At 35.9% G+C, this 24334-nt stretch overlaps 1 long non-coding RNA gene across 1 annotated transcript; it reads right to left on the bottom strand.

The window, feature by feature from the left end:
* Nucleotides 1–3145: 3145 nt before the first annotated feature.
* LOC308688442 lies at nucleotides 3146–4142 on the bottom strand. Its single transcript, XR_014029899.1, has 3 exons — nucleotides 4045–4142; nucleotides 3808–3910; nucleotides 3146–3278 (listed from the first exon to the last, which is right to left on the bottom strand). It is a non-coding gene; the product is annotated as an uncharacterized lncRNA (long non-coding RNA).
* Nucleotides 4143–24334: the final 20192 nt, after the last annotated feature.

The following is a 24334-nucleotide window of genomic DNA, read 5'->3' as shown; positions in this document are numbered from 1 at the left end:
TTAAATTGTGACAGTAAATACATTTATAATATGTGAGGTGATCTGGGAAAACCCGTCGGATGTCGAGCTGGTACGTTTTCAGTAAGGTCTAAAAAAATAGGTCGAATGTCAGTTTTTTTTGTCAAAATTGGGTTTTCATTAAATTATTATTCTATAACATCTTGTCTATCATCTCTGAATATATCTTGGCTAAATTCACTAGTGCAGAAAAATAATGATTTATAGTGGCAAGCTGAAAAGACTGTCTTTCTCTTTAAGAACACGCATGGCAAAAAAAAAAAAAAAACGAGTTAACACAACAAAGACAGTTCGCCTCTCAAAATAAACCACATACTGTAACATCTAGAATAAAGGTATATCAATGCGCATTCCCCACCGGTCCTGTGTAAACTTCAACGACATCCAAGTTTTTTGTTGTTGGTTTTTTTTTTGAATCCAACATTATCGTGAGATGCGGAGGGCTTGAAACCAGCTTTAATATGGTATCAAAACCTGTAATAGGTAAAATTTCACCATGTGATGGGTTTTTCCAGATTGCATCACATATTACAAAAGATTATTTTTCAAATACGTTTTTTTGTACTTTCTATAGACCTTTTGAAACCCCGCTCCTTTTCAGCACTGCGCTCGTTGTCTTTTGTGTTCCGGTCTGTATTTTTACAGCATTCTTGCGTATTTATGAAAGACCGGCTCGTTTTAAAATCTTCCTTTGTAAAGACATCTGCTTTAAACATTACAATCGTCATGATAACTTTCGTTAACTTTACATTAAACTTTACTTTAAATCAACTTCAAAGCTAATTACTCATGGACAGCAATGCCATGGAAATATACAGAGCGACCACAAAACGGAAGTTCAAAGACAATATTCTAAAGATGGCTGCGCCCTCGTCTATACACCAAAAAAATCTTGAATAATATCACACAATTTATATATATATATATATATATATATATATATATATATATATATATATATATATTCAACATTGACACTTGTAAGAAATCTTTCTTGACCACGCTTTGTGTAACAGACAAACTTAAATTGAGGTCATTACAGATCTTAGTTCAGCATTACCATTTTAATGTCTTATTGCATCCAAAAATCGAATTCAGAAAACAACATCCACATTTTAAATTGCCTTTATTTTGTCTAAATGTATTTATTTCTAAATCTTTTTCGTCTTTTTATTTTTCAAATTTGTCAGTAGTGATGTAGCACTGGCAAAAAGCAAAAAAAAAAAAAAAAAACTGCAATGACTTCCTGACTTGTTTCTTTAAAGGGACATTAAGTAGGATTTTCTCCCATCTAGCGGTGAAATTGTATTTTGCATTCAAACGAATAGCGCTCTCCAGCGCCTCGCTTTTTAAAGTGCGTGTTGCATCTACGGTAGCCATTATGTACCAAAAAGCTAAGCTTCTAATAGCACTTCATCGAGTTTTCCTTTGGGTGAACTGGTTTGTTATCTCAAACAAACTGCAACTTGACACAACGAACAAACGAATGTTAGTTTTGAACAAACAAAACTTACAACCTTGTTTTTAGGACCTTCTCTACTTTACTCAATAGCTGCTATTCATCAAAGAGCCTGTTTAACTTTTAACTATAAATGTTATACTGTCTATAAACTAATAAAGTACACAACCAAGCAATGAAAAGCTTGTAATTAAGACCGTGACATTGACTTACCTGTCGAGAAGAAAGCAGGCAACTTCAGCGTCTCTTTTGAAAGCTTTCTCCTGCATTAGCTATCCCGACATTAACCCTTGTTTTTGTAGTCTCCGGTCACGTTTCCTTTTACGGTCTATTTTGGACTTTTTCGACGACGAGGACTCCTTATCCTGTGACTCATATATGTATGTATGAATGAAAGGTGTATAAATAACCGTGCAGTGCATCCTTTTAAACTTGCCACGGCAGTGACAAGCGCCTCTCACTACTCTGCGCCTCCGCTTCTGCTGGCTTCAGTCACATGACGCTGGCTCTGAATGAAACGCGTTGTGGAAACGCGTTGGCCTAGTACTTTTTGTCCCTCTCTGCTTTTATAGTTTTTCAAGATGGCGGAACTACATGGAAGCCTCCGTGGACCCAGAATATAAAGATAATAAATACTTCGTTTACGAGGATTAGTCTGATCATTGGCATAGGTATTTGTACACCACACTGTAAAAAAATTTAAGCCAGTACAACAAAAAAAATCTTAGTACTAATTTCCTTCAGCTTTTTTTTGTTTACTCAACTTTTGTAAATAACAGTTAGACTGACTGAAATTAAGTTGTATGTCTTACAATTTTTTTTTTATTGGGTTAACTTAAGATTGTTAGTTTTCTGGAGAGGTGCAACTATTTTTTAACAAACCTTTTTAAGTTGAGCCAATTCAAAAAAAATTGTCTCAATGTCTGAAGTTGAGTGAACAAAAAAATCCTAAAGGAAATTGGTACTAAGTAATAATATGTTAAGACTGGAAACTACAATAACTTTGCCCAAGTCAAAAACTGAAAACAGTGAGTCAATGTTAACAAAACATTTATTCAGAAGCATGTTGAAGGCAAATAAAAATGTCATTTCAATTAGCTGTCATCATGACAAGAATTTTCTTTTTTTATTCAAAGGAATATATTACCCCAAAATCATAATTATTTACTTTTTTCTTAGGACTTATTTTCTTCTGTGCAAGACACAAAGACATGCAGCTGTAATTTGTATTTTCTGAAGTAATACAGTTTTGGGAGAAACAATAAACTAACAATTCTTTTTAAATCTTGATATCCGATTGTATTCAGAAGACATGGATTAAATCATATGTGTTACATTTATATATAACATGGTTTACATTTATATCTTTATGTTCTAGAGAAGAAAATAAAGCCATAAAAAGACTATGCACTAAATAAGAGTACAAACTGGAACAAATAAATGCTCAATCTTACAATTATCCATATGGATTGCAGCTACTTGAACAAAAAATTTTTTGAAGGACTGGACTCTTGCTGAGCACTTTAAGTCAAGACCAATAAACAATTTTTAATTTAGTCAAAAGTGTATTTTATGTATTTTAATTGTTTAGGACAGTTCACATTGAGGGCATTAAATCAAGCCAAAGATGAGAGTAACAGCTATGGCAAAGTTCTTGCACATTATATAGCCCAATCTGCTCTTATAGTACTACAGAGAGGCACCTTATAATTGGGTTGGAGTGGAACAGTTGCAACATCATCTTCAATGATAGTTAAGATCCTCATCTTCTCCCCTTGTGAATGTCTTCTGGCTCTGTGTCCTGCAGTAGAAAATAAATTGACATAACTTTTTTTTTATTTTGAATTACGTTACACCACAGAGTGACCCTTAACATGTGCTCATGTACCTTCACTTGAAAAGTAAAGGTGGTCATGTTTTTAAGCTTGTTCAAATTCAGCCACAGAACTAAAACTGATAAACAGAATACATCTCCCAATTTCCTGCACCTGTGCTGTTAGATGCCATATCAGTATTAAAGGGATAGTTTACCCAAAAATGAAAATTAGCCCATGATTTACTCACCCTCAAGTCTGCCACTATATCACTGCCCTTATAAAGCTTGGAAGAGCCAGGAATCGTTTTAATATAACTCCAAATGTATTTGTCTGAAAGAAGAATGCCATATACACCTAATGACTTCAGGGTGAGTAAATCATGGGCTAATTTTCATTTTTGGGTGAACTATTCCTTTAATATAGTTACACGTGGCACAACATCATGGGGATCTGGTGAACAGGTGAAATTATATCAAGTGTGAGTGTATATGCTGGTGACACACATCTTCTTACCAGGCAAGTCTTCAGGATGTTTCCTGACTTTTCCCTCATAAACAAAGGTAGAGCTCTGAGAGTTGTAGCCTTTCTTTGAGCAAGCACATTGCAGTTTCTGTGTCTGAAAGACAGAAAACAAATATGGAACAAGCTATGCATGTTATATCCAAAGAGAAGCATGGGAATTACCTTGAAAAGGAGATGGCAAAATTCAGCCTTTAACCAGAGAGATATGACCACATGCAAAATAATTACCTGATGATTAAGTTGGTCTAGGAGGATCTTCATCTCATCGGATACGCTCCACCACTTGTTTTGTACAATTAGATGTGTATTCATCTAACTAAGAGAAAAAGGTGCTCTTCTGATTAGTTTGTGTTAACCTGTAATACTCAGCACAGACCCTGAAAAAAACAACAACAAAAAAAACATTGTTAAAACAGTAAGAATTAAGTGTAGGCCTACACATTAATTCAGTTCTACTAACTAAAAATGATAAACTCACCTGATCTTTCAAAAACAAAGGCCACTGTTTTAGCACATCAGAGGTTCTTGTTGCTGTACTGATGTTCTTTAGTCTAAAAGGGACAAATACAATATAACAAAGATTCATATTAAACAAAAAAAACCAGTTACAGTAGGTTAATTTACATATAGTAAAAATACTACAGAAATGGAATAATCAAATGTGAAAAAAAATTAATTCATTTTTTCCTTAAAAATACAAAAGTTATTAAAGAGCAGTGAGCAATTTTGTCTTTCGTTGATTAACAGGAAGGACACTGACAGCGGCAGATAACATATTTTCACTTTAAACATTATTTAATATACAAAGCAAACATGCGTATTTTTAACATAACATTTGTTTTGCATATATAGGCCTATATTTTTTCCCCTCTAAATTGTATTATATTGAATTATATGGCACTACTGTAGAATGCCTGAGCCTCAACCTAAGCATGTACAAATTGTCACTGACATTTGTATATAGGCCTATATAACAAATAAACTTGGAATTGAATTTAAATCGAATAGACTACTGTCACTTTAAGAGCTATTGCACAGATTTAATACTGAAACATCTGGATTTTACAACATTGTTTGTTCACTTAAGACATAGCCGACTGTATTTACATGAATACTACACACAGTGGGTTTTTTGAAAGAATTGTGTGTATTTCACTATTAATTAGCAATAAGCCGTGAAAGATAACTGGATTCGCACTCACATTCTGTCTGAGATAAACAGCTCTCTTCTGTCTCAATCAGCGCAAGCACCAGATTTGAGTCTTTTTTTAACTACTTACTGCGCTTAACATTTTAAACTTCGTGCACGTTCTTGTCTTTTATCATTCAAGCATGTTTCCTCGCTTTAACGTTAGTCTAGGTGTCAATAGTTAAGTAAGTTAGCCATGTGCTATGCGGATAATCTCTAACAATAGACACTTATCGTCTCCACAGAAAATATCTTTTAACATAATACTATATTTTACCAACATATGTCTGCAATCAATGTAGCTTATTTTCATTCATAAAGCAAAATAAAACTTACCTCAGAGATGAATCCAGTCCCTTCGATAGCATGGTTGAATGAGGAAACCCCGTGTAACGTACATACAGACAGACTGCGCATGCGCGATGGTGGGAAGTTAAACTTTCCAGCGCAGAGATCAAAACATTAAGTTTTCTCAACTTATTTTTTTGTGTTCATTGGACAAATAGCAGTAAACATGCAGTTAAATAGTTTTTATAAGTTAACTCAACATTGCGCTCAAACATTTGCCCACTCAACTTATAATCTTTAGGTGAGTAAACAATTTGCAAGTTGGATTTTTTACAGTGCATTGAGGACATATTTATGATTAAAAATATTGCTTTTAGATAATAAAATACCTAAAAAGCTACATATTGTCCCTTTAATGTACGGTTTGTTAATACGACATTGGCCATTGAAAAGACATGTAAAGAGAATCAAGATGGGGTGTGGCATTACACTATGGAATTACTGTGGAATTAGCCCCCACTCCCACTCATTAGTGCTTTCTTTTACACAGAGGACATTTTCTCTTTCTTCTGTCATTTGCTCTCTCCCTCTCTCTCAGCCCAAAAGTTTGGGCTGGACAAAAACAGTCTTTGGGAAGTGTTTATCAGTTCTCACTGGCTGCGAGTTCAGAGACCGCCTCCTGCTGGCTAACCCAGCATGGGCCCCGCATCACTCCTACTTTGAAAATCTCTCTCGCGCAGCCTCTTTCTCTTCCACACTCTCTGTAAGAGAATAAAGAGATGGACCTTACGAAAGAAGTGGAAAACGAACGTTCACTATCTATAATGAGTCTGAATCCTCCATGCCTTTCTTAGTTAGTGAGACATGCTGTCAATTATGTAGCCAGTAAGACGCAAGTCACTCAGGTGTCTATGGCATCAGAGGACACATTCAGGTGCTAGAAAAAGAAATATTATCAGATAGGAGGTGTAGAGTGGAAACCCAGTGCATGTGAAAGGATAAAGCGTGTGGAGCACTTGACAGAAGAGTCAGGGCATCACCGCCCAACCAGCTATTGATTTCTTCTTTCGGCACAGACAAGGCTCGCTCTCCCAAAACAGCCCATCAAACAGCAGGCCTCCTTTATTTCATTACGGCTGGCGCAAACGAGCGCGAGGCCTCTCTCTGTTCATTTCAATGATTAATTTGTGTTGGGAAAACACCCAAACTCCCATGCATTTTGCCCTTAATTAACAAATTGCAATATATTATTAACTTGTCGAGCAAAGAAGGCTCTTCTGAATCATTTTCGCAGTGGGAGGTTTTGAGGCAGCTAACTACATTCTTAAAGTCGAATGGTTTTACTTGTTTGTTTTTTATTTGCCAATCTGATTAAATTATCCTGTCATTAATGTGTTAATTTTACTACAGGTGGAAGTAAATCAGGTCCCACTGATTCATTTCTTTGTTCCTTTGTACAGAAAGAAGCTCATCACTGTGCTAAATATATAGCTGGTTCTGCACAAGGAAAGGTTGAGGCTTCAATACCCAGCTGCACCATGTTCATGCCTGGGCATACCATCTGCTCGTGGAGCCCCGCATTCAAATCTGTGCAATATTTATTGATCCAAATTTCATTGAACTAATTACCCCCAATTAGAGAAGTTTTTGTCAGCGATAATGCAGATTCGTATTAAAGTGCCTCACCATTTGCTCCTAATTGCTAACCTTCTCTTCAAGCAGCTGCATCTGTGCTTATGTGGTAATGCCGGCCTGACATGTGACATCATGGGTACTTATGCAGTGAGCAAAAAAACCTCCTAAGTGCATTTAAAATCAGACATGTGGTTTGGGTATGGTACAGGGTGAAAAAACATGATGGTGAATGGGGTTGGAGAGGTGAAGATGTCTGCTTTTAATATGCAGCAAGTCTCATTAATAAAAGCTGTTTTTCTCTCACTTTTTAAATAAACATTGGGAGAAAATGGCATTTAAAGATCTAGGCGAAGCAACATATTTATGGCTGAACAGAAGGTGAAAAAATGTAATACTACTAATAATAATTGAAAATGAAAGAGAATTTCAAAATCTGAGCAAGATGAAATGTGAGCCATCTCCAGGAAAATGTCAAGTGCTACCAATGAAGAGTCATTGCCCCATACCGCGCCTCATTCTCAATTAATTGACTCAAATGTCAAAAAAAGATTGTACATCAGAGACAAAAAATGAGTGGCCTTCAATGACGTTCATGTGGGCAGTACATAGAATAAAGATAGACATTTGAATGATGAGGGGTTGGACCCCGCACAGACCTAGATTGAGCTAAATCTTGGGCTGAAGATCAAAGCATCCTATAATAACTGAGGCCCTGTCATGTACAGCATTTCTATCAGTTGGAACTGAAGGAATTATTCCTATGGGTGTACTAAAGGCTTGATGTACAAGCTTTTTAGTAAATTTAGCTTTAAATTCTCAATCTATTTTTGCAGGTTGACAAATATCACTTAATCGCTGGACAAATAGCATGCACTAACAGATTTTTTTTTTCTTCTTTTCATGTTTCATAATGTACGTCATTTTGTCCTCTAAAAATTGGAGGGGACTAAAGAGGGGATGGCAAGTGTTTAGTCTGATGGTGGATTGTGTATATTAAATCACAATAACATGATTAATATACACAAAGGTAGGATTTGAAAAATCATATCCTGTGTTGAGTGGCATCAGTTTTATGGAATCCATACCAACTTGCTATTGAGACCATTATCAGAAAACCAAGCTTTATATTTGTGCACATAATTTGCAACGTTTTTAATGAATATTTCGTTTTAAATATTAAATATGTTTGTTTTAACAAATATTTAATTAGAAATAGAGTTGATGTTTATTTATAGTAAACATCAATAGTGCATTGAATTGAACTCAATATGTTCAACTGTGCATAAAATAAGTATATATATAAATCTTTACACTGAGTTGTAAATTATAATTTTTTGAGCCCTGGGTTAAAATCCTTTTTAAAATCATTTCACAGTGTCAACACAAGGCAACAACACTAGATTTTAGGCCAGTTGTTGCAGTAAACCGTGAGTGAAACAAAATTCGATTTCGACATATAGTACATATTAAAGTAGAGTAATGCTCGTACTACATTATCAAACTCTAATTGAAATATGAAATATAAGGCACATTACAGAAATCAACAGTGTTGGGAGTAACGCGTTACAAAAGTAATTAATTACTGTAATGCATTGCTTTTTGCTGTAACGCGGTAATGTAAGGCATTACAGGGGGAAAAAAATAAATATTTTACTCGGTACAAATGTCAGTAACGCGCGTTACAAGCATTGTTAGTTAACCTGGAATAAAGTGGTAGTTTTTTTTTTTCTTCATACAAATTCGCCAAAATCACCGCGAGATCAGCAGAGAAGAAACGTCCGCGCAAAATGTTTCACTTCCTGTACGTTAATCAGACAGAGCCGAGATGAGTGAGCCTGCAGCGGATAGTACATTCTCAACAGCGAGAGAGGGAGTTTCCTGCTTACCAGTCGCAGTGGTCCAGCGCCGTTTCCATGGCAACTCTGCGGCGCGGCCGCTCCAATGTTTGAAAGCGACATGAATGTTCAAAGTTCACGCGCACGGCCATTGATTAAACCACGTCAAAATCATGCAGCATTTACAAACATCTAGAATTAGAACATTACTTAAATAAAAATCTCATTAATATTAAATTCTACATTTAAAACTGATTTTGGAGATCTATGACTCGTTCATAGACCAAATGGCCTATGCCCACACTACTGCAGTCACTCACAATTATAATTAAAATAAAATAAAAATATTTGGCTTAGTTATTATTCATTAGTTATTTTTATTTTTGCTAAAGTTTAAGCCTAAAGTTTACCCCGGGCTTAAAGTAAAAAGATGTCTGTACCATGCGTCCCTGTACCAAGTACCATGGTAATATTTGAGGTACCATGGTTATATCTGAGGTAGTATGTACCATGGTAATATGTACGGCAGAATGTACCATGGTTATATCTGAGGTACTAGGGCATGTACCATGGTAAATCTGAGGTACCATACTATGTACCATAGTAACATACTGTACAGTATAGTAGGCTACTTCAGATATTATCATGGTACCATAGTTATATCTGAGGTACTATGGTATGTACCATGGTAGGTACCATGGTAAATCTGAGGTACCATACTATGTACCATAGTAAAATCTACAGTACCATGCAATGTACCATGGTACCATGATAATATCTGAAGTACTATATAGTATGTACCATGGTTAGATGTAAAAGGTACCATGGTACATGGTACTACTATGGTATACCATGGTATGTACTATAGTACATCATTGTAAAATTTATTATGGGTCCAAGCTCAGTCGGATACCACATCACCTTCTACTGGATGTGTAATGAGCTAATTGAGCATCATACGCTACATTTAGATTGCCAAATCCATATTTGCAGTTATTTTGGTGAGAGTAACTTAAAAGTAATGCAATAGTAGTGTAATGCCTTACATTTTAAATACAGTAATATTGTAATGTAACGAATTACTTTGAAATGACAGTAACAAGTAATAAATAATGCATTACAGTTTCGAAGTAACTTGCCCAACACTGGAAATCAATGGTTAATTTTAATAAGAGTAGAGTTCTAACTCAGAAAGACTGTTTAAATTTTACCCTTTAAAAATTAGGTTGTTAAAATTTTACAGATGTTGTGTTAATGAAAATAAAAGTACATATGTGTCCCAACTCAAGCTAATGCTACTGTCAAATGTGCATTTCCAAAAGACAAATCATGTAGGCTAATAAGAGAAGAAGGAGATCTGGTCCCCAGGCGTGTCCATAACATCGAATCTGGCCACCTTTAAAAAAAAAAAAGAGAGGTTTGGACACCCCTGCAATACGCTAACAACTACTCAAGTATTGCAGACAAATTTTACATAGGTAAGCACCTCTCACATTTTCTTCAGAAAACACTATTTGAAGCTTTTTTATATCATTACTCACGATAATATTCGTAAACAACCCAAATATGAGAGCTAATTACTATGGCCATACAGGATGTCATTCTGAAAACTTCACGTTATCCATCAAATAGGACATAATTATTGCAATATTCACAGTGACTTAGAGGTTAGAGGTTAAATTCTCTTCTCAAGAATTTAAGACCCAACGGCCCACTGCGGATCATTTAGAAGGATTCATTCAGAAGCAATAGGGTACAATGTAGGTTTTTCAAAAAGGCAGAATTCAAAGGATCGTTTTAACAGAGAATTCAAAACTCAATTCCTATTTCTCTTGCTCTTTGGCACGAAGGATTCTTTTGCATAAAGCAAGTGAAGGAATCACTGATAATGAGCTGAAAATGTTGAAGAGAAACTCTTTTTAAGAGCACAGGCAGCGGCGAAGCTGGTCATCTGCCTTTTAATGGGTTTAGCGGAGCGCCACATACAACCCAGACACCGTGGGAGTTCAAGTGCCCAACGCCCACCTACCATCCCATTATGCCTGATCTCAATGCATGCCCACAACATGTAGAATGCTCATAATCCGCCGCTCCATTTGCCTGTCTACTGGTGGCAGTGCCTAGACGTCCCACCAAGCTCTGCTTTTTATTCTGGCCAAAAAAAGCTCTGCTCCATGACAGAAAGATGACAAGCTGTTGCTTCATCTCGGTCACAGGAGTACAGCGGGTATGCAAACAAACAGACGTGCAAACACTAGACACACACTCGCACACACAACCCTGCAAGGCACAGCGCTCCACTATTAGATTTTCACACTTGTCTAAGATGGCAGCTCCTGAGGAGCTGTTATAGTCTCTGGAGTTCTGTCATTGTTCAAACTCTGAGAGACTAGAGGGCATCGGGGGTTCAATGTCTACCCGAACTTCCTTGTCCGAGCACAACTGATCTGTGCTTAACTCAAAATGGCATTTCTACAAAATTAATATAAATATGGCATGAGACAACATGTACTCAACTTAGAGCACAAGCCTTTCACCTTGCAAATGAAAGGGGGAAAAAAAGCTTGAGGAAATTGTGCACTCGTGAACTTATGATGAACTTTCTTCTATAGTCTTCTATAGTCTTCTTCTCTTCTATTTCCATATCATTTAACATAAGCCTATCACTGACCTACAGTCCACAACAACCAAAATCCAATATTATGGATTTACATATAGGTCAGGGGTTGTTAATAAGTTGTATATTTGTGTTTTTTTGTTTTTTTTTCATGCATTATTTTAATTGCGCAAAAATTAGCATAAACTGACAGCCCTATTAGTTATAAGATGACAGTTATAGTTACATTCAGATGAAAAAATAGAGACACAAAGTACACAAAGTGAAGATACCGGAGAGAGCAACACAATTGGAGCCAGAGCTCTGCGTGTGACGCAAATGCCATCTTTGAAGGACAGGTTTGGGGCATTCTCTTTGGGGAATGTGCAAATCACATGCCCAGAGTGAGGAAGGTCAGCCCATGCATATCAATGATTGCTGGAGAGGAAACCTCTTTTTAATGCTTGCATAAAGAAAAAAGAGAGAGTCATGTCTGAGAGTCAAGCACTGTACGGGTCTTTCCCCCTGTTTTTGAGAAAGAAAAAAAAGAAAAAAAAGTATACAGTGGACCTAAGCCTTTGGTTTAATGCCACAGCACGGAGCCGTCCACTGAGGAAATTGCCCAAAAGTCAATTCAAGCCATCAGAGATGGCAAAATGTCTTCCATCTGGAATAATTGAATTTGGGGCTTAGGTGATTAGGATTGCCTTTTTAAACACCCGCAGAGAGGTTTCCAACACCTTCAGTACGATAATCTGGCAGTTCTTCTGACAGCCATCTTTTAGACATGGCATGGCTGAGACATTCGATCAGGAAGAGAGGCCACATCTAGAAAACACCTCAGCCTGCACACATCCGGAATACTCTGAGCGAAATCCAGCTAATATGCGGCAGTTGCTTCTATGCCTAATCAAATGTTTAACAAGCTGCAATCTGATAACAACATCCCCACCCCACAAGACAATTCATCACACGCGATGGTGAATTACATGTGACATATCTCACACAGTTTGTTATTGGTAACTGTGGTGGCCGACGCTTCTGTGCACTTTCCAAAGAGAATGGAGACATTTAAAAACTAAAGGTCAACAATAAATCAGTATCTCAAACAGTGCCTGAGGTGTGATTTGTGTCAGCTGACGGAGCGTCAAAGTGAAATGGCCTGACCATGCAGAATGGAAAGGAGCGGGACAGGCTTATCTGAGCCACCACACCTCCCTGCTGATTGAAGCCGAGTATGTTAGACCTCTCACAGTAGCTCACTGTGATTAAAAGATGTGGCAGAACACAGGATGGGAGACACGTTGCGGAGCTGATAAATAATTTATCGCCGCTTATTGTACCAAAAGTCACACCAGACCAAATTTTCCAAAAATACTAGCAAGAAAGAAGAGAAAGGGACAAAACGATTCAATAAAAATAAACAAGGATGTCAGCGATTTTACTTTGTTTTACTGCTCTTTGGGGATTCTGGACACCAAAAATGCAACTTAAGCTATAACGTAATGTAAGGTTTACAGTATAAACCCCAGCTTTTCTATAAAGCCAGCGGGGTTGAAAAAAAAAAAAAAAAAAAAAAAAAAAAAAAAAAACTATGATCATTCCATTAAAATAGTACAGAGCACTGTTTTAACAATCCCTTTCTGCAGGAACAAAGGAGGGTTGTATCATGTAAAATATGCCGTTTCAACATAAAACTACTAAAAATAACAACCACTGAGCATCTGCTCTAGACTTCCCTGATCTGAAGCAGAGCTTAGTACAGCTCTTTTTTTCAAATAAGAGGTTATTTCACACATTTTGAAAGAGAATCTGTATTACACTGAAATAGCCTGCTGCTACACTGAAATTGAAACAGCTTCAGAGACAGGGTTGAAAGTCTTGTCGATTCTAATAAGCACTGATGATTTTTCTTAGCCCCTCTCCTCCTCCAAGTGCATGACTCTGTACATATAATCTAATTCTTTTGACATTTTTTAATAAACTCTCCAAAACATATCCAATTCATATCTAGCGAAAGCCTTGCAGCTTTGACCTTTCAAAACTTTAACAGAAAGTGATATGTTGTCATATCTTTAGACAGGGGTATGTTATGTCTTCGAGAGTTTGTTTTTTTATCTCCTGTTTCAAGATCACCCTGACACTATGGGTGAAAGTTGTTTCATTTCTGTTATGCACAAACAGAAGGTTTGGGTATCCTATGCAGAAAATCGAGAAAAGATTTAGATTTACAGATTTACAGCAACCATGTGACTTTTATTAGAGTGAGGATTGAATTTAAATAATAATAATAATAATAATAATATAAAGTATCTTTATAAATAGACATGTTATTATTTAAAAAAAGAAACACATTGTTCTACTGTATGCAGATTAAATATGTAACAAAGTTGCATATTCTAAAATCACACAGGGCTAAATTCAGGTTGATTGGGTCACTTTTCCCCATTCATCTCAAAGGCAAAATGTGTCCCAATCAACCTGAATTCACCCTTTCTCTTCATAAAAACAAACAAACAAAAAACAAAACAAACAAAAAAACAAGTAATATATGATGGCATCAAACATAGATACAAAAGCTCTTAAATGTTCTTAAAATTAATTAATTAAAAAAAGAAAAGCCAAACTGATGCATACATTGTACTGTACTGTAATTCTGACCCTATATTCCTTGTTTTCAATACTGCAATCAGAAAGTACGTTATAGGCTTTATGAATTACCATGGCAACAGGCAGCTTGTGATTTACGCCGCACAAACATGAACCCAGTGGCTGTTTCTTCATTACTTTGTGGCTTTGAACTGAATTGTGATGATGACATTAAATGGGTCTCATTCACAGGTTTGTGTGTGTATTTAGTAATTGTGAACCTGTCCTCGTCCACTTGTTCCAGTGCTCTATCTTTATGACAGGCATGGTTAAGGCCCTTAGCCCTGTTTGCGTTACATTTGGTCCATCTCGCTAAATCTTTGTGTTGCATGACAGTGCTTTTGTCTGCACTGCCGCACAAAGCAAACCACCAAAGGGAGGGGGGGGGGGGTGATGGGGATCCCCAAAGGGGTGGGTGGGGAATGAGATTAATTTCTTCATTGGAACACCTTCAATGAAACCTAAAAGAGAGAAAAATCATGGTCAAATGGCACATTTAGTAGATCAAAACGAAAGGGGAGAGTGTATGAGTAAACAAAGCATGCATGATGTGGATTCTTAAAAGTTTGGGTGACAGATAACACCTTACACCGACTGTGCTTATAACCAGACAAAGTACAATATCATGGTGTTCTGGCAACTTATTCAATGTGCATGTCTGATTACATATGTCAAACAAACAAATTCCAAAATCTCAAGTAAACACTTTTTTTTTTTTTTTTTTTTTTTCTGAGCCAATTTTCTGATAGTTTTCAATATGAAATTAAAATCAAATTTCTTCGTCTCACCCTCATCATCACCTGACTTTCTGCTCTTGAAGTGCTTTAAGTATGTCACCAAAACCTGCAGCTGGAATTGCACTCACAGCACTTTCTTTGAATTTTGAGAGGAATTTATGATAGTCAAAAGGGGAAGAAAAAAAAAGTGCCAGTTGGTTAAGAAAAAAAAAAAATCAGAACAGGAGGCTGCCGATCTACTGAAATAAGAAACTGGCAGAATGGCTGTTTAGAAATATATAGAGGCCAAAAGTGTGTGGGTTGGTTTATGTATCTACAGTGTGGGGACACATTTGTCTCTAGAAATAAACTCCCTTTGAGGACAATTCAATACATTATTATTGTGGATTAATAAGCAAATAAATGTACACTGTAAATTGACAATATCCTCAATACAGTATCAATTAATATCAAGGTTTTGACAACTGGCAACTAAAGAAACCCTCAATGTGATGATCATGGAGGACAATTCACACATTTCCACCTGTTACAATATAAAATGGTCACTAAACTCACTCCATTTAACAGATCTCCCTCTACAACCAGAGAAAAACTAAGGTTAGGTTGGACGGCAACCTTTCTTTCTCCAAACTCCTATTAGGAATTGTATGAACATGAGAACACACCGAATTATAGTTTGGACTTCGATCTTTGCATTTTACAAAATGTCAATTTTGAAAAGGTTGCTCTAACTATGGGGCAATATGGCAAAAGTCCATAGTCCAAAGTCCCCCCGTCCCCCGTCCCCCCACACATGAATTGTGTTCCCAAGAACATGAAAGATGGGGAATGACATTGCCTCGATCTTCTAGAGAAAGTGGCTTGAGTAATTTGGTAAATTACCTGGAAGATAGGGAAAGAGTAACCCCAGTTGCTCATCTGTGCCGATTCAATTTACAAAAGTATAAGGGAGCCATTTCCCTCCTCTCTAAAAATGAAAGTAATTACAAGGTCCTTCCTTGTTTCCAAGGAGATGGAGCCAAGGATCTTTCCCAAATAGAAGGATGATTTTGTGGGAGGTCTTGTACACTCATTTGGAACATTAAGGACATAAGATTCAGAACTGTATCTGTTCTGGTGCACAAAATCAATAAGAAGTCAATAAACATTAAACAAAGTCAATTACCTCAAATATTATTTCAACACATTTTTTAATGGGAGTAATGGTTATTTTTGGTCTGTTTTGCAATTTTATATTCATGTATTTTTTTTGTATTAAATGTATCTTTATATATTTAATTAATATGTATTTTTAGATATAAGCATTACATTGGCTACACTAATTGTTAAAAAAAAATCCATGTTTGGTTAACCACTACTAAAAATGTAAGTAGTAGTAATAGTTTGATACTGAACATAATATGAGTGAATGTATTTCATGGATGACGCAAAAGTTATCAAGAACATCGTAACCCATCGCAGGATTTGAAAGGTCTTTTCATCATGTTGTAGTGAATAGTGCTGTGCTAAGGGAAGCACTTGTATCAAAAGTGTGTCCAGTGATGACAGCAAGATGACAAACATGCCATGTCATTTTCCCTCACTCATGCAAATCTACTCGCTCGCACACGAACAAGTGCCCATCGCCATCAGTCTGGCTAAATGTGACAAACTAATGAAGTGGGGTGATTGACATTTCTTCACTAGTGATGCGCCGCTGCTCTGAAACACACTCCACTCATCACCTGAGACGTACAATCATTTATCTGACCGACGACAACAGAAAATGAATCCCCAACATGTAGGCTAATGGTTCTTCTAACACCGTCCCCTGAGTCATCCACCCTTCAACAAATCTGTGGCCAACATTCATACATCAACAGTGTTTTTTAGCTTAGTTTGGATGAGAGATGCCACAATACAGAGGTAGTATTAGTATTGTTCATTAATTGCAAGACACTCAACCGCATTGAAAAACATTAAAAATTATGATTTCTATGGAACACTATGGAAAACAAAAGTGTATTTGTTTAATGACTAAATATTATCTTTCATCAATTATTATTAACCACAGTTTTGGTATATAATACTGCATGGATTATTAGGATAGAAAGTAAATTAAATAATTTAATTTAGAATTTTAACAACTTAAAATGTGCCTTTTGTGGTTAAAGCTTAGTGAATGTTATTTATTGTTAGGTCAACTAAACTATTTAAAGCTTCATAACAAAATGCTATAAAGTGAAAGGCTGTAACTTGTTCCTTAAATTTATGAAAAGATGAAATGTATGAAAAAAAATATCGTAAAGATCACAGTTTTTAATAGTTCATTTTACAGTTATTGTGAGAAGTTATTACTTTGACAAGTGTGTATACAAGAAAGAAAGACAGTAAAGACAGTATATGGTCAAAAGAGATGTGTCCTGAAAACAAGTCTAGGCATAATCCTCCATTCTCATCTTATCGAGTGAGGAAATCAATGTTGTTGTGGGAAGAGCTGAGGTGTTTGATTTATCCAGTGTGTTGTTGTCTTTGTGTTTGGTGTTCCTTGTGAGCGCCTCCATTGACCCTTGGAGGGCTGGCCTATGTAGGTTTCATTAAATTACCAGACACAAGGAGGACGGGTAAGAGAAATAGAGAGAGGAAAAAGAGTGTCTGGGTGTGTGCATTTTTCCTGTGTAATGTAGCACCCAGTCTCCAGACTTCAAAATTACTGCGAAACGTTGCCCCCTTAATGGCCCTTCTGGCCTGTGGGTGTGTAAGCACATGCCCTTAAGTATACTTTACGAGGCCTAACAGCACGGAAAGGTTCCCTATAATGCCTGAGACCTTTGATCTCTGCTATATTTTTTGGTGGGCAAAAGCAAAACCTCTACTCCCCTTCCAGCTGTAACAAAGGCTTGTATATCAGCTTTACTACTAGCAATATATCACACATCCCAACACATCCCAACAGCTTCACTGGTCTCAATCATAACAGAATTGGCCATGAACTGAGACAGATTAATTGGTGCTCCTTTACAGAAAACACTTTAAAACATTATTTTAGAGCCATTAAAAGTAAATCTGGAGAATGACTGATGGGACACATCGGATTCAGTATACACTGTAAAGGAAAATCCTAATTTTATGGATTTTTTTTTTTTTTTTTACAGTTGTTTTCTGTTATTTTAAATTATATTCAAAACGCTGTAAAATTACAAACAATCTAAAATAACAGTGTTTTTCCCAAAAACTTTTAAAGAAAATTTCTGTAAAATTTGTGTTTTTGCACTTTATTTGAATTAAGATATTTTACTTTAATTTTATGGTTTTTGTTTGGCAGTCGTACCTGTCAGTCATTTGACCGTTTTTTTAATACGATTTTATTTTTTTACAGTGGTTCTAACTCTATTTACAATACAGGGGTAGTTGTCGCAAGGGTTGTATTTCAATCTCAGTAAGATCAGTTTGTGTATAGAAGCAAAATTAAGTTAAATGTTAAAATATATATGTTAATAAATTAGTACTGTATACTTACTGTAATAGCCTATATTATTATACATTCTAAGTAATTATTCATTTTGAAATATAGAGAGCAGGGCTAGTTGCCAGAAGGGCTGTATTTCAGTAAGATAATTTCTGCTTATATAATATCTATTTGGTATATTTTAATGAAAAATAAATAAATAAATAACCAGAGTTATTTAAAGTTATTATTAAAGTTAAATAAAATAAAATTCTGTATCAAAATTTATAAGGAAAGACCAGTACTTTGTTTAGGCTTGGTTTGTAAGGAATTACAAACCTGCGCACATATATTCCAACGCACATAACTAACCAATTCTTAATGCGCATGTGACCGCCATCAGCGTTTATCACAGGTTCGTGTTTAAAGTTTGTGTAGAGAGAATTGTGTCGTCTTAGCGGCCCCTAATTTAATAACAAATGATTGTTGCGACGGAAGTGAATCAAACAAAACTAACTTTAGCTGGAAAATAACTTTATTAAAGAACCGCTATAAAGCCAAAACAATCTCTGTTACCTTAAATTATATGTTTATCTCTGTAAAGCTGCTTTGAAACAATCTACATTGTTAAAAGCGCTATATAAATGAAGATGACTTGACTTGACTTAAATAATAGAATAAAATATAATATAGTTCACCGAACAATTTAACTTTTAATTTTTTTTCATTAAAATCTACCAAATAATTACAAAATATTATTGTTTTTTTTTTTTTTACCCCAAAAGTAAAACTACCCTGAGAAATATTTTCACGATTAGAAAAGTGACAAATAGTCTCCCCTATATAAATATGCATGACTCTTTTTAGCACTTTTTGACAGTTGAGCTCAAAGTGTCAAAAGATTTGAGTGGCAGAGAGAGGCCAGTTGGCTAAAGTCTTCCTCCGTCGGACGGAAGGGCAAGCTCTCTGCTTGCAGCTGGCAGCTGAAAAACTCATGGTGCACATGTTGAAAAGGAGACAAATCATGGGACCACTTCTTCTCAAACTATTCTGGCACGTAGTGGCTAGAGAGATGGGAGGGGGTTGATGACCCTGCCACAGGCTGCCATTGCTCCACCTTATCAGCCAAACATGCCCTCTCTTCCTTTCAGCTGCTGATGTATATCAGTATCCCGACCGCATTCATATAAGGATCCGGCTAGACACCTACTGCCGCACCTAGTGCACAAACTGCTCCAAGAACCGCTCAAGCGCATCACAGTGACAGGCAGACACATGGAGAGAGAACAAATATCATAAAACCAGAAAGCAAACACACGTGTTACTCTATATCCAGCCTGAGATTATAGGATAAAGAAGGCAATTTGTTCCTGACCCAAAGTCAGACATAGCACAACGGTCTAAATCTACAGTATGACTTGCTGCATAACATCATGCAAATGGAACCTTCTCAGACACACAGCTCAACATGCCTTTTAGTGTTTTTTTTCTTCTTCTTCTTTCTTTTCTTTTTATGAACACTTCACCTGAAGCTGACACACATCCAACCATCGTATAAATAGATACTGCTATGGAGCAAGTCATTAAAGTTTATTATTCAAGCAAATCCGGGTCCCTTTTCCCATAAATATGTGATTTGGGGCATGATGGCATGGTACAAATAAACTATAATAATGTGACTATGCACATCAGCTGTAAGGTATATAATGTAGGTCAGTATGTATATATAAAATATTAATGCAAACAGTGACAGATTGGAAAAATCCAATAAAACTTTAATCTAGCAACCACAGTATAGATGGAATGAAGTTATTCACTATATAAAGTGTGCAGAAAAAAATCCAAAGGTAGTACGCATCTGTGTTTCTTGTACCGTAATTTAGTTACTGCTGAATCTACAAACTCAAAGCTATGAGCTTGCGATGAATTGAATATGACCAGAAAAACAATATATACCGTTCAAACTTTTGTGGTCCACATTTATTTATTTTGTAATGTTTTTGAACATTATTACATTAAAATGTAATGTATTCATATGATGGCAAAGCCATCTGAAGTCTTCAATGTCACATCATTCAGTTTTGGTGTTCAATGAACATTTCTTATTAGTATTAATGTTGAAAAAAGTTGTGCTGCTTGATAGTTTTGTGGAAACTTTTTTTTTTTTTTTTACAAAAAAATTAACAGAACCACATTTATTTGAAATCAAAATTTTTTAACAGTGAACACGTCTTTACTTGTCTTCACGTGTCTTTACTTGTCACATTGTTACAAAGAATCTTTGCTGAATAAAAGTACAAATTTCTTTAATACTGACTGCAAACTCTTCAACGGCAGTATATATAATAATGCATAGTAAAAAATTTTAATGCATTACTGTTTAAAATAATTATGTATTCAAAATTAATGCTAGATTTACACCCTAATGTACAGTTCCAATAATTTATTATGTGATCATGTATAATGCTGTCAAGTTACATCCAACTCGCAAAAAAATAGCTATAAACTATTTTAACTATTTTAGGGCTGTAAACTTATTAATTTGGAACATTTAATTATTTAAAAATGTAATGCATTAAAATAATAATAAAAATAATTTGCAATAATTCTGCATGCCTCCTGACACATTCCTGACTTTCAAAAATGGGAAGATTGAGATTTTCCCACCAGTGCTGCAATTCAAACTTGAAGTTCTACCTAAACGCAAATTTTAACACAGATTATGTTTAGCCAGTGAACGAATTAGAAGAATACAATTCAATAAATTGACAAATTGTATATTTTCACAACAAAATTGCCAAGAGAAAGAGAACCATTCCAGTCCATGAACCTTATGGTTAATTCTGGGAAACAAGCTGCACTTCCGCCACACGTCTGGCACAAAAATACCTCATCTCTTGGAAAGCCACTAATATGATCGGCCTAACCTAACGGAATGATTCATAATCATAAACCACCATCTGTCTGTCGGATGTTCTCCATGTCCATCCTAATGTGAACATATGTCAGCAGAGAACACGATGTAAAAAGCAAAATAAATAATAAACTTTATCATTAATAAAGTTTATTAATAAAATGAAAGGGGCTTGAAATGCTGCAACGCCACTGTAATGAAACACAGTAAAAAGATTAGCTTGAAGTCTTGCCAGTTAGCCTCTTTTGGGGATATGACCTTCCATAAGTGTGAGAACAACCTCCCATTTTGTATATGAGATAGCACAAGCAGCAGCAAACTGACAACTGGCTTCTAATATCACTGGTATCAATATATTACGAGTGACAGCCATTGCGACAAAGCTAAGAACTGTTTGATGCTAGAAGAGGGGCAGGAGATAGCGCTAGTAAATGAGTAAGCGCAAGATGGCATTGACGGCTTGCCCTTTGGGCAGAAGTAAGAAACTCCTTCAATCGAAGGGCTCACGCAGAGAGATGAACTTGTTAAAGGGCCAGCTCGATTAGTGGGAGGGGAGCTGGTGTGCTTTTGTTTTGCCCACTTGCCGCCACCGCCTGTCTTTTAATGTGTCTGATGTCCCAAAGCCCTAAGGCAAAAGACCCAAGCACAAAGCAAGAATGATAAAGGTGGGGGGTGGGGGGAGATACTGCAGGTGCTTTACAACAATTTTAAAGGACAAGCTCTGAAATAGTAACAACCTTTTAATGTTTATGAGTTTGGAAGGAAGTTCTTGAATGAGAAGCACAATAATTTGAGCAGTCGGCGTGCAGTTTTGTAAGGCATAGCAGATGATTACATCAAGCGGTATTACAGCCCTGGCAGTTTAAGACTAATAAGAGTCTCCAAAGAGCAGGAGGAGAACATAACATTTTTTTGCATACTGACTGCTCTACACTAATCTATGGGCTTAATAATGTTATGAGATTTATGAGTATAATTCTACCTTAATACAAACTCTTGCATCAACTATTAGAACGCTGGCCCAGTCATTTCCCCAGTTCCTCAAATACGGTCTTAATCTCCCTCCATGAAGAGGACTTATATGTAACATCATTAGCACAAGTGTCAAGTAAAAGGAAGTAAATTGGTTAGAGGCATGACAAAGGAGTGGGAGGCTGTCTAGGTTTGATAACACACAACACAGCTGGATGTCTGTGTGTTCAATCATATGCAAGATGACTCACAAATTGACTGATGTGTGAAGAAACTCACAATTTTGGTTTATTGAACAGTAATAAAATAATAATAATATTAATAGCTATTATTATTATTTAAAAAATGTAACTAATTTAATAATAAAAAAAAAATATTTAAGATATATTATATAATTCACAAGTGAATTTTAGCACTACTTTAGAAAATACTGATAATATCATGACAAAAAAATAAGCCTAAAAATAGCAACTTCAATCTGAATAAATCATGGTTGCAACTGGGTGTGTAAAAATCTATATCTGTTTGGAGTTGAGTGAATATACCTCACAAATTTATTTAGCATCCACCACAGCAGGTACATATCTCAATGAGTCAATACTTTGAGTCAAAGGCAACAAGGACAATCCATCACACTCAACATTCATTGAATGTACACTTGATATTGACAGAAATAACTCGCTCTTTTTTGGATGTTCTGGTGATTGTGTGTTTGTGTACTGAAACAAGCAAGAGTGTTATCATTGTATTATTCATAACGTGTGTGATCTGTCTCCTTAAAACAATATCTAAGGATATGAGACATCAAACAGCTTTTCTCAACTGGTGGGTTGTGACTCAAATGCGGCCCACAACAGGGGGAAAAAATAGTAAATGCAAATAATAAACTGCAATCTATAGAATAGTATATATATATTAAAAAAAATTGGGCCCATTAAATTTTAAAAAGGAGAAGAAAGGCTTTTTATACCTTTTGTTGTTCAAATCTACGGTGCTGTGGCACTTACTGCACTGTGTTGGGTCATGGCTTGATGTCCAAAGTAAAACCAAATGAGAACCACTGATATTGAAAATGGCAGCTAAAGCCAATTGGCCCTTAGCAGTGACAATGAAAATTTATAAATGGGTTAATGGAATTGCATACAAAAATACTAAGTGAGTTCAATATAAAAATAAAACTGTAATTATATTGTGTGGAATTAAAGACACCTAAAAAAGCAAACCAATCTATCTTCACTCTTTCCCTCTTTCTATGCCTGTGATTACCCTTTTATGCATTATCGCAAAGCCTTCTGATATATTCAGATATAACCATGATGAATAAATAAAAGGGTCTAGAAGTTCTTTCACCAGGATGCTTTTACCTCGAAGGGAATATTATCCTTGGCTTTTGATAGGAGCTCGACTGTGGGGAGAGATTTTCAAAGCCTGCAGTGCTGGAGACATTGCCAAGCTCTCAAAGAACCCATGCTGCGCATGTCAAACTAAAAAATCTCTCTGAACTTGCAGAATTAAATTCATCACCCAATCTCCTCAGCCTCTCCTTGTGGTGGGATTTTTTTTTTTTTTTTTTTTTTATGCACCCATGTTGATAATACAATGAGGTGCAAAGTGAAAAAAAGCATGCTGTAGATGGAGGATGCCTACAGCGTCTTTATTATCTAACACAATCTAATTGGAATTCGTTTGGCTCTTTATTTTGGGGAGACAGAGGGAGAAGGGGAGAATCAAAGAAGATTAACAAAATATTGTGACAAACAGGACTTAAAAGTGTGTAGCCTGATCATAAAGTGATTTTTTTTATTTTCATAAAAAATTAAAATTAAAAAAATAATACATTTCTCTAGCCTGACAAAGTCGGTTTCACTTTCATCCCCAGTCTTCCTCTATTACTGCTTTCCCCCTAGTGGGGTTTATCATACTCATTAATTACAAACTAGTTCCTATGCCACAGCACTGTACAGATTCCATACAAATGTGATGCATTTAAAAGACAAAAGATTATTTATCCATCTCACAAAATTACAAAATAGCTATGTGCGTCTAGCACCATAAATCTGCTGATCACGCAACCCAAGATTTAGCTACTCTCAATTCACAGGGTGTTTTTGCAGAGGTAATGTTTTTCTGTTACACTGACCCCTTACCTCTCTGTTATTACATTTTGTAAGTACAGAGGGAATTTTTTGTTTAAAAAACACTCACAGACTTTGTTCTGCAAACAACAATTTCATGTTCCTGGTATACATTTGATGGGGTGTCTCATGGCTTGGCAA

Source organism: Scardinius erythrophthalmus (assembly GCF_964197995.2).
Source record: "Scardinius erythrophthalmus genome assembly, chromosome: 3".
Taxonomy (NCBI): domain Eukaryota; kingdom Metazoa; phylum Chordata; class Actinopteri; order Cypriniformes; family Leuciscidae; genus Scardinius; species Scardinius erythrophthalmus.
Note: the sequence above shows the minus strand (reverse complement) of the source record. Positions and strands in the feature narration are given on the sequence as shown.